Below are 10,594 nucleotides of genomic sequence, written 5' to 3'. Positions count from 1 at the left end.
TAGGCAAGGAGCAGCTCCCATCCCGTCCCCTTCCCCATCCTGGATGCACTGGGAAGAGCGCTCAGGAGAAGGCTGCTTCCAGCTTGACCGCCCTTGAGCCTAAGGCACACTGCTTTCCTTTGCGAAGCAGCCGCAATGTGGCTCCTTCCCATCCCTCTTCTCCATAGAATGGATTAGAAGAGATTAAAATGGAATGGAATGCAATGCAATGGTTATGGATCATGGAGTGGGGTGGCTTGGAAAGGAGCTTGAGATCATCCACTTCCAACCCCTTGCCATGGGCAGGGATGCCTTCCATAGAGCAGCTTGCTCCAAGCTGGCCTGCAGCACTGCCAGGGATGGAGCATCCAAACCTTCTCCATCCATGCCATCCCAGTGCCCCAGCACCCTCTTAGGGAATCCCTTCCTTATCTCCAGCCTGCAATTCCCTCTCAGAACCCATCAGCCCTTGTCCTATGGCTCCAATCCCTGCTCTTCCACTCCCTCCCAGCTTCACCACGCATTGCTTCATGATGGTCAGAATCATGGACGTGGCTTGGGCCAATGCCGAGACCCACAAGAGTTGGATACGGAAGGTCGTGGTCCAGGAATATTATACGGCTTAGGATCACGGTTAGGGTTAGGTTTAGGGTTAGGGTCAGGGTCAGGGTTAGGTACAGGGTTAGGTTTAGGGTTACGTCTTAGGGTTAGGGATAGGGTTAGGGTTAGGTTTAGGGTTAACCGTAACCGGAGTTAACTCCAGGGGTGGAGTTAACACCAGGGGTGGAGTTAACTCCAGGGGTGGAGTTAACTCCAGGGGTGGAGTTAACACCAGGTTGAGCCTTATGGTTCGGGTTAGGGTTACAGTTAGGATTAGGTTTAGGGATAGGATTAGGGTTTGGTTTAGGGTTAACCTTCACCAGAGTTAAGCCTAGAGGCGGAGTTAACCCCAGGGTTAGGGTTAGGATTCCGGTCAGGATTAAGTTAGGGTTATGGTTAGGCTGGGTTAGGATTAGGGTTAGTGGTAGGTTTTAGGGTTAGGGTCCGGGTTACGGTTAGGGGTTAGGGTTGGTGTTAGGGTTACGGTTAGGGTTAGGGTTAAGGTTAGGGTTACCTCTAACCGGAGTTAACCCTAGGGGTTAACTGCCCAAGGTTCCTGCCCAAAACCCCATACATCATACAGAGCTCCAGAGCATCCCATAGGGATTCAGAGCACCCCAAGCGCATCAGAATCCCCCCATCTCCCCATGGAAGCCCCCATCGACACCCCTGACCCACCCCCCTCCCCATGGAGCTCCCCCCATGGAACCTGCCTCTCTATGACATCAGCCCCAGCTCCAAGGGACCTGCATCCAGCACCCGTATCCCCGGGGCAGTTGCGCTTTGGGTGCAGTGGTGCTTGCAGCTCCTTGGTGTCACCTCCTTGGTGTCACCTCCTTGGTGTCACTCTTAGCGGTGGTGGCAGCGATGGCTTTGCTCCGTGTCATCATCCTGCTGGCCTCGGCCTGGCTGGTGCAAGGCTCCTGGGACAGCTGTGGGTGAGTGGCTCCAGGCTCCAAGGTTCCTGGTATTCCATAGGGAGATGCTGCTGCTCCCAGCCACGGTCACACCAATGGGGAGGTGGGATTTGAGGAGCTCCACTTGCTTGCCATCAGCCCATGCGGTGGCACAGCACAGCTATGGAACACCCCGTAGGGTCCTTTGTCCTGCAGCACCCTAGGAGGCAGGATGATGCTCATCTCTGGGACACTGCGTAGGGTCCCTTTTCCCTGCAGCACCCAGTGGGGCGGGACAATGCTCGCCCTTCATCCCTAAGCATCAAGTGTTGGGCTTCTGCTTCAAGAGGGACCTGCGGTACCCGTCCCATGGCTGATTCTTACGGGATGTCGCGCATCGTCGGAGGCATGGATGCGCACCAGGGCGCCTGGCCACGGATGCTCAGCATCCAGTTCCCCACAGCCACCGCATTCTCGCACATCTGCGGGGGGTCCCTCATCCCGTATGAAGACAGGCTGAGGAAGTTGGGGCTTTTCAGCCTGGAGAAGAGATGGCTGCGTGGAGACCTAAGAGCAGCCTTCCAGTACCTGAAGGGGGCCTATAGGGATGCTGGGGAGGGACTCTTTGTCAGGGCCTGTAGTGACAGGACAAGGGGTAATGGGTTAAAACTTAAACAGGGCAAGTTTAAATTGGATACAAGGAGGAAATTCTTTCCTGTTAGGGTGCTGAGACACTGGAATTGGTTGCCCAGGGAGGTTGTGAGTGCTCCATCTCTGGCGGTGTTCAAGGCCAGGTTAGATGAAGCCTTGCGTGGGATGGTTTAGTGAGAGGTGTCCCTGTCCATGGCAGGGGGGTTGGAACTAGATGATCTTAAGGTCCTTTCCAACCCTAACTATTCTATGATTCTATGATCACCCCTCAATGGGTCCTCACAGCCGCTCACTGCTTCGTCGCGCAAAAGTAAGGGGGAGAAGGGATTCCAGCCATAGGGAATAGGCAAGGAGCAGCTCCCATCCCGTCCCCTTCCCCATCCTGGATGCACTGGGAAGAGCGCTCAGGAGAAGGCTGCTTCCAGCTTGACCGCCCTTGAGCCTAAGGCACACTGCTTTCCTTTGGGAAGCAGCCGCAATGTGGCTCCTTCCCATCCCTCTTCTCCATAGAATGGATTAGAAGAGATTAAAATGGAATGGAATGGAATGCAATGCAATGGTTATGGATCATGGAGTGGCGTGGCTTGGAAAGGAGCTTGAGATCATCCACTTCCAACCCCTTGCCATGGGCAGGGATGCCTTCCATAGAGCAGCTTGCTCCAAGCTGGCCTGCAGCACTGCCAGGGATGGAGCATCCAAACCTTCTCCATCCATGCCATCCCAGTGCCCCAGCACCCTCTTAGGGAATCCCTTCCTTATCTCCAGCCTGCAATTCCCTCTCAGAACCCATCAGCCCTTGTCCTATGGCTCCAATCCCTGCTCTTCCACTCCCTCCCAGCTTCACCACGCATTGCTTCATGATGGTCAGAATCATGGACGTGGCTTGGGCCAATGCCGAGACCCACAAGCGTTGGATACGGAAGGTCGTGGTCCAGGAATATTATACGGCTTAGGATCACGGTTAGGGTTAGGTTTAGGGTTAGGGTCAGGGTCAGGGTTAGGTACAGGGTTAGGTTTAGGGTTACGTCTTAGGGTTAGGGATAGGGTTAGGGTTAGGTTTAGGGTTAACCGTAACCGGAGTTAACTCCAGGGGTGGAGTTAACACCAGGGGTGGAGTTAACTCCAGGGGTGGAGTTAACACCAGGTTGAGCCTTAGGGTTCGGGTTAGGGTTACAGTTAGGATTAGGTTTAGGGATAGGATTAGGGTTTGGTTTAGGGTTAACCTTCACCAGAGTTAAGCCTAGAGGCGGAGTTAACCCCAGGGTTAGGGTTAGGATTCCGGTCAGGATTAAGTTAGGGTTATGGTTAGGCTGGGTTAGGATTAGGGTTAGTGGTAGGTTTTAGGGTTAGGGTCCGGGTTACGGTTAGGGGTTAGGGTTGGTGTTAGGGTTACGGTTAGGGTTAAGGTTAAGGTTAGGGTTACCTCTAACCGGAGTTAACCCTAGGGGTTAACTGCCCAAGGTTCCTGCCCAAAACCCCATACATCATACAGAGCTCCAGAGCATCCCATAGGGATTCAGAGCACCCCAAGCGCATCAGAATCCCCCCATCTCCCCATGGAAGCCCCCATCGACACCCCTGAGCCACCCCCCTCCCCATGGAGCTCCCCCCATGGAACCTGCCTCTCTATGACATTAGCCCCAGCTCCAAGGGACCTGCATCCAGCACCTGTATCCCCGGGGCAGTTGCGCTTTGGGTGCAGTGGTGCTTGCAGCTCCTTGGTGTCACCTCCTTGGTGTCACCTCCTTGGTGTCACTCTTAGCGGTGGTGGCAGCGATGGCTTTGCTCCGTGTCATCATCCTGCTGGCCTCGGCCTGGCTGGTGCAAGGCTCCTGGGACAGCTGTGGGTGAGTGGCTCCAGGCTCCAAGGTTCCTGGTATTCCATAGGGAGATGCTGCTGCTCCCAGCCACGGTCACACCAATGGGGAGGTGGGATTTGAGGAGCCCCACTTGCTTGCCATCAGCCCATGCGGTGGCACAGCACAGCTATGGAACACCCCGTAGGGTCCTTTGTCCTGCAGCACCCTAGGAGGCAGGATGATGCTCATCTCTGGGACACTGCGTAGGGTCCCTTTTCCCTGCAGCACCCAGTGGGGCGGGACAATGCTCGCCCTTCATCCCTAAGCATCAAGTGTTGGGCTTCTGCTTCAAGAGGGACCTGCGGTACCCGTCCCATGGCTGATTCTTACGGGATGTCGCGCATCGTCGGAGGCATGGATGCGCACCAGGGCACCTGGCCACGGATGCTCAGCATCCAGTTCTCCACAGCCACCGCATTCTCGCACATCTGCGGGGGGTCCCTCATCCCGTATGAAGACAGGCTGAGGAAGTTGGGGCTTTTCAGCCTGGAGAAGAGATGGCTGCGTGGAGACCTAAGAGCAGCCTTCCAGTACCTGAAGGGGGCCTATAGGGATGCTGGGGAGGGACTCTTTGTCAGGGCCTGTAGTGACAGGACAAGGGGTAATGGGTTAAAACTTAAACAGGTGTCCTGGGTTTACCAGGAGCCGTTTTGCTCCTTCTTAGTAACTGGTGCAAGCTCTGTGTTTTGACTTCCAGCCTGGGCAGAGAGCTGATAATACCGATTGTTTTTAATTGTTGCTAGGTAATGTTTATTCTGGCCAAGGACTCTGTGAGTCTCATGCTCTGCTGGGGACGAGGGAGGCCGGGAGGAAGCAGAGACAGGACACCTGACCCGAACTAGCCAAGGAGGTATTCCATACCATAGCACGTCATGCCTGGAGGGGGAACTGGAAGTTAGCCGGAAGGGGCAGGCTCTGGCTCTTCGGGGGGGTCGAACTCATTCAGCGGTGGTATCGTATTCTCTTGTTATTTTCTCTTATCAATATTATCATTTGTGGTAGCAGCAGTGGTTTGTGTTATACCTTAGTTACTGGGCTGTTCTTATCTCAACCCGTGGGAGTTACATTCTCCTGATTTTCCTCCCCATCCCTCCGGGAGTGGGGAGGGTCGGGGGGGGAGTGAGTGGACGAGGTTTGTGTTTGGGTTTAAACCACGACAGTTCTTTTTGGCGCCCAACGTGGGGCACGAAGGGTTGAGATAACGACAGATCTGACCAGATTAATAGTCACTCATCACAATGCTGATTTATTGGCTCTCAAAGCTGTTCCTCTGGGTCTCACAGGTTCAGAACTCTGTACATTACATAGAGCCGGTATTTGCTGTGGTAATGTTTTTCAAGTGTGGGGCGTGGGCTAAGGTTTTTATCTCATTGTATTTTTTTATAATGACTTGCAATACAATAGAATCATTGATCATGAAACTGATCGGTCTTATGCTCCCAGTGTGGTCACCACCTTTATACTTTGGGAGGTATATAATACAGGTGCTTAGCAATTTCACATCTTTTTCCTCCTTCTCGGGTGGTCAACCTGCGAAGGAAACACTCTTTTACCCTCTTAGTCCCCCTCTTAGACCAGCTACAGCATCATTTGAGAGTTTTGAAGTTCTTGAATGGCCTTTTAATATTGTTGAGACCTGTTTCCTGATTGTGATGGGGATTTCCATGTTGGCCCGCATACGGAGTGTGTTTTGCCCACAACCATCTCGTCTGATTTCAAGAGTTAAGCAGAGTCAGGTTTGGGCCTTGTCTGGGGTTAAACGACGATATAGGAGGACCAAGAGATTTTCCCCGGGGCTGGACAGCCATGAGTGGCAGGGTGTGTGGGATAGCATGGGCAAGTATCTAGGTCAGTGGGCTCCTCCAGTACTTTGGAATTTCACCACCGAACAAGTGCAAAATCCGGAAGAATTAGTAAAACACTTAAATGAGGTGTGTGGTCAGTCTGGCCATACCAGAGATGGACAAATCACGGCAACGTGCTGGGGCTTGGCCTATGCTTACAGGGCTTTGTTCAACACTATCCAGCACCTTCAAAAGGAAAAAAATGCCCCTGCATCTGAGGGCAAAGCAACAGTCAGTGCAGCTACTCCAGCCCAGTACAAAAGCCTACAGCACCCGGGATTCCCAGGCGGTCTCCCATCCAAGTACTAACCGAGCCCGACCCTGCTTAGCTTCCGAGATCAGACGAGATCGGGCGTTTTCAGGGTGGTGTGGCCGTAGGCAGCGGCGGGCAGCGGCTCTGCCCATGGGCACTCACTGTCCTGGGTTTACCAGGAGCCGTTTTGCTCCTTCTTAGTAACTGGTGCAAGCTCTGTGTTTTGACTTCCAGCCTGGGCAGAGAGCTGATAATACCGATTGTTTTTAATTGTTGCTAGGTAATGTTTATTCTGGCCAAGGACTCTGTGAGTCTCATGCTCTGCTGGGGACGAGGGAGGCCGGGAGGAAGCAGAGACAGGACACCTGACCCGAACTAGCCAAGGAGGTATTCCATACCATAGCACGTCATGCCTGGAGGGGGAACTGAAAGTTAGCCGGAAGGGGCAGGCTCTGGCTCTTCGGGGGGGTCGAACTCGTTCAGCGGTGGTATCGTATTCTCTTGTTATTTTCTCTTATCAATATTATCATTTGTGGTAGCAGCAGTGGTTTGTGTTATACCTTAGTTACTGGGCTGTTCTTATCTCAACCCGTGGGAGTTACATTCTCCTGATTTTCCTCCCCATCCCTCCGGGAGTGGGGAGGGTCGGGGGGGGAGTGAGTGGACGAGGTTTGTGTTTGGGTTTAAACCACGACAACAGGGCAAGTTTAAATTGGATACAAGGAGGAAATTCTTTCCTGTTAGGGTGCTGAGACACTGGAATCGGTTGCCCAGGGAGGTTGTGAGTGCTCCATCTCTGGCGGTGTTCAAGGCCAGGTTAGATGAAGCCTTGCGTGGGATGGTTTAGTGAGAGGTGTCCCTGTCCATGGCAGGGGGGTTGGAACTAGATGATCTTAAGGTCCTTTCCAACCCTAACTATTCTATGATTCTATGATCACCCCTCAATGGGTCCTCACAGCCACTCACTGCTTCGTCGCGCAAAAGTAAGGGGGAGAAGGGATTCCAGCCATAGGGAATAGGCAAGGAGCAGCTCCCATCCCGTCCCCTTCCCCATCCTGGATGCACTGGGAAGAGCGCTCAGGAGAAGGCTGCTTCCAGCTTGACCGCCCTTGAGCCTAAGGCACACTGCTTTCCTTTGGGAAGCAGCCGCAATGTGGCTCCTTCCCATCCCTCTTCTCCATAGAATGGATTAGAAGAGATTAAAATGGAATGGAATGGAATGCAATGCAATGGTTATGGATCATGGAGTGGGGTGGCTTGGAAAGGAGCTTGAGATCATCCACTTCCAACCCCTTGCCATGGGCAGGGATGCCTTCCATAGAGCAGCTTGCTCCAAGCTGGCCTGCAGCACTGCCAGGGATGGAGCATCCAAACCTTCTCCATCCATGCCATCCCAGTGCCCCAGCACCCTCTTAGGGAATCCCTTCCTTATCTCCAGCCTGCAATTCCCTCTCAGAACCCATCAGCCCTTGTCCTATGGCTCCAATCCCTGCTCTTCCACTCCCTCCCAGCTTCACCACGCATTGCTTCATGATGGTCAGAATCATGGACGTGGCTTGGGCCAATGCCGAGACCCACAAGCGTTGGATACGGAAGGTCGTGGTCCAGGAATATTATACGGCTTAGGATCACGGTTAGGGTTAGGTTTAGGGTTAGGGTCAGGGTCAGGGTTAGGTACAGGGTTAGGTTTAGGGTTACGTCTTAGGGTTAGGGATAGGGTTAGGGTTAGGTTTAGGGTTAACCGTAACCGGAGTTAACTCCAGGGGTGGAGTTAACACCAGGGGTGGAGTTAACTCCAGGGGTGGAGTTAACTCCAGGTTGAGCCTTAGGGTTCGGGTTAGGGTTACAGTTAGGATTAGGTTTAGGGATAGGATTAGGGTTTGGTTTAGGGTTAACCTTCACCAGAGTTAAGCCTAGAGGCGGAGTTAACCCCAGGGTTAGGGTTAGGATTCCGGTCAGGATTAAGTTAGGGTTATGGTTAGGCTGGGTTAGGATTAGGGTTAGTGGTAGGTTTTAGGGTTAGGGTCCGGGTTACGGTTAGGGGTTAGGGTTGGTGTTAGGGTTACGGTTAGGGTTAAGGTTAAGGTTAGGGTTACCTCTAACCGGAGTTAACCCTAGGGGTTGACTGCCCAAGCTTCCTGCCCAAAACCCCATACATCATACAGAGCTCCAGAGCATCCCATAGGGATTCAGAGCACCCTAAGCGCATCAGAATCCCCCCATCTCCCCATGGAAGCCCCCATCGACACCCCTGAGCCACCCCCCTCCCCATGGAGCTCCCCCCATGGAACCTGCCTCTCTATGACATCAGCCCCAGCTCCAAGGGACCTGCATCCAGCACCTGTATCCCCGGGGCAGTTGCGCTTTGGGTGCAGTGGTGCTTGCAGCTCCTTGGTGTCACCTCCTTGGTGTCACCTCCTTGGTGTCACTCTTAGCGGTGGTGGCAGCGATGGCTTTGCTCCGTGTCATCATCCTGCTGGCCTCGGCCTGGCTGGTGCAAGGCTCCTGGGACAGCTGTGGGTGAGTGGCTCCAGGCTCCAAGGTTCCTGGTATTCCTTAGGGAGATGCTGCTGCTCCCAGCCACGGTTACACCAATGGGGAGGTGGGATTTGAGGAGCTCCACTTGCTTGCCATCAGCCCATGCGGTGGCACAGCACAGCTATGGAACACCCCGTAGGGTCCTTTGTCCTGCAGCACCCTAGGAGGCAGGATGATGCTCATCTCTGGGACACTGCGTAGGGTCCCTTTTCCCTGCAGCACCCAATGGGGCGGGACGATGCTCGCCCTTCATCCCTAAGCATCAAGTGTTGGGCTTCTGCTTCAAGAGGGACCTGCGGTACCCGTCCCATGGCTGATTCTTACGGGATGTCGCGCATCGTCGGAGGCATGGATGCGCACCAGGGCGCCTGGCCACGGATGCTCAGCATCCAGTTCCCCACAGCCACCGCATTCTCGCACATCTGCGGGGGGTCCCTCATCCCGTATGAAGACAGGCTGAGGAAGTTGGGGCTTTTCAGCCTGGAGAAGAGATGGCTGCGTGGAGACCTAAGAGCAGCCTTCCAGTACCTGAAGGGGGCCTATAGGGATGCTGGGGAGGGACTCTTTGTCAGGGACTGTAGTGACAGGACAAGGGGTAATGGGTTAAAACTTAAACAGGGCAAGTTTAAATTGGATACAAGGAGGAAATTCTTTCCTGTTAGGGTGCTGAGACACTGGAATCGGTTGCCCAGGGAGGTTGTGAGTGCTCCATCTCTGGCGGTGTTCAAGGCCAGGTTAGATGAAGCCTTGCGTGGGATGGTTTAGTGAGAGGTGTCCCTGTCCATGGCAGGGGGGTTGGAACTAGATGATCTTAAGGTCCTTTCCAACCCTAACTATTCTATGATTCTATGATCACCCCTCAATGGGTCCTCACAGCCGCTCACTGCTTCGTCGCGCAAAAGTAAGGGGGAGAAGGGATTCCAGCCATAGGGAATAGGCAAGGAGCAGCTCCCATCCCGTCCCCTTCCCCATCCTGGATGCACTGGGAAGAGCGCTCAGGAGAAGGCTGCTTCCAGCTTGACCGCCCTTGAGCCTAAGGCACACTGCTTTCCTTTGGGAAGCAGCCGCAATGTGGCTCCTTCCCATCCCTCTTCTCCATAGAATGGATTAGAAGAGATTAAAATGGAATGGAATGGAATGCAATGCAATGGTTATGGATCATGGAGTGGGGTGGCTTGGAAAGGAGCTTGAGATCATCCACTTCCAACCCCTTGCCATGGGCAGGGATGCCTTCCATAGAGCAGCTTGCTCCAAGCTGGCCTGCAGCACTGCCAGGGATGGAGCATCCAAACCTTCTCCATCCATGCCATCCCAGTGCCCCAGCACCCTCTTAGGGAATCCCTTCCTTATCTCCAGCCTGCAATTCCCTCTCAGAACCCATCAGCCCTTGTCCTATGGCTCCAATCCCTGCTCTTCCACTCCCTCCCAGCTTCACCACGCATTGGTTCATGATGGTCAGAATCATGGACGTGGCTTGGGCCATTGCCGAGACCCACAAGAGTTGGATACGGAAGGTCGTGGTCCAGGAATATTATACGGCTTAGGATCACGGTTAGGGTTAGGTTTAGGGTTAGGGTCAGGGTCAGGGTTAGGTACAGGGTTAGGTTTAGGGTTACGTCTTAGGGTTAGGGATAGGGTTAGGGTTAGGTTTAGGGTTAACCGTAACCGGAGTTAACTCCAGGGGTGGAGTTAACACCAGGGGTGGAGTTAACTCCAGGGGTGGAGTTAACTCCAGGGGTGGAGTTAACACCAGGTTGAGCCTTAGGATTCGGGTTAGGGTTACAGTTAGGATTAGGTTTAGGGATAGGATTAGGGTTTGGTTTAGGGTTAACCTTCACCAGAGTTAAGCCTAGAGGCGGAGTTAACCCCAGGGTTAGGGTTAGGATTCCGGTCAGGATTAAGTTAGGGTTATGGTTAGGCTGGGTTAGGATTAGGGTTAGTGGTAGGTTTTAGGGTTAGGGTCCGGGTTACGGT

General features: G+C 53.7%; 1 non-coding gene across 1 annotated transcript; it reads right to left on the bottom strand.

The window, feature by feature from the left end:
* Positions 1-6,090: 6,090 nt before the first annotated feature.
* Positions 6,091-6,209, bottom strand: LOC136003839 (5S ribosomal RNA). Its single transcript, XR_010608194.1, has one exon. It is a non-coding gene; the product is annotated as a 5S ribosomal RNA (ribosomal RNA).
* Between the last annotated feature and the right edge of the window lie 4,385 nt (positions 6,210-10,594).

This window comes from Lathamus discolor, chromosome 23 (assembly GCF_037157495.1).
Source record: "Lathamus discolor isolate bLatDis1 chromosome 23, bLatDis1.hap1, whole genome shotgun sequence".
NCBI classification, from domain to species: domain Eukaryota; kingdom Metazoa; phylum Chordata; class Aves; order Psittaciformes; family Psittacidae; genus Lathamus; species Lathamus discolor.
Note: the sequence above shows the minus strand (reverse complement) of the source record. Positions and strands in the feature narration are given on the sequence as shown.